Genomic DNA, 1,328 nt, shown 5'->3' with positions numbered 1-1,328 from the left:
AAATTGACTTACTAGACCTCCTAAGAAGAAAATCCAGGATTTAACAATGGTATGTATTGGAAGCTAATTTGAATTAATATGTAATGTATTTAAATATTATCCGCTATATTTTACATAGAATTTAAGATGATTTTTTTATATAATTATTAACATAATTATATAAAAAAATCATCTTAGGATCCGTTATTGGCTATTGTTATAATAATCGTACGTATGCTACTGCATAAACCAGGATATGGCTAAAAAAAATATAGCTATAACATAAATATATGACTAACATAGCTAGTTTAATGTTATAATATTAAATAACGTTGCGCAATTAAATTTTTTTTTTTTTCAAAGAACGCTCTACTTTTAGTAAGTGTTTTCTAGGTACTCTCCAATCATGGAAAGAATTCACTTCTAATTATTCTTCATTTTATGTCATATCCTTTAGAGATTTTAACGTCATCGTACATCGAACAATGACCTACATCGAAAGGATCTATCACTGGTGGTATAATTAGGCGAAATAATTACTGATTTCAGATGTTCTCTCACTTTATTAATTTATTTTTTATTATTTATGATCTTAGACTTTAGAACAGCTCAAGAGGAGAAAAAAGTCGGTTATTTCACCCCATCTTGTGATTACTACAGTGAAAACTACGTATAATTACTAGTCAAAATTAATGAGTCCGCCAAGTATAGTGAGGGGGAATAAAAATTGCGGCTGTTTCAAAACGTTAAAGAAAATAATTTTTTATTTGGAGCTGTATATCTTTAAAAATATCTAGAATACTAGAAAACCTAATAGAATATCATTTACAGCAGAGTAAATTTATAAAGTATAAGCCTTAACACAGCTTTTTAAGTTTAATAGTTCTCGAGATAATTTTTTTTTTTAAAGAAACTTTTCATGAAATATATACTGAAAAATCAGTAGTTAGTAAATTTATCTCAGGCGATAAACGATAATACGTACATATCTTTATTAGCACTCAAAGTAAAGCTAGTGAATTTGTAAAAAAGTAAATAGTAACCGATTATCTTCGTAGGAGTTATAGTTTTCATGATATATGCTAAAATCAAATCATTTATAGTTGTTTGGATAAAATTTCATATGGAAAATTCATATTCATAACTATAAAAATTCATTCCCTACGATGATCAATGTTGCCAATATATATATAATTGGCAATATATATATATATATAAGTTACGGACTGTCAGCTGACAGGTCCATATCAGCTGATCGAGAACAGCTGACCGATTGTATATATATAGACGGACAGGCTCCGCAAATAGATCAGTATTTTACAGCAGTTCAAGCGAGTTAGATCTTTTTC

Source organism: Halyomorpha halys, unplaced genomic scaffold (genome assembly GCF_000696795.3).
Source record: "Halyomorpha halys isolate HHAL.00 unplaced genomic scaffold, Hhal_1.1 Scaffold4.1, whole genome shotgun sequence".
Taxonomy (NCBI): Eukaryota; Metazoa; Arthropoda; class Insecta; order Hemiptera; family Pentatomidae; genus Halyomorpha; species Halyomorpha halys.
This window is presented reverse-complemented; position numbering follows the sequence as displayed.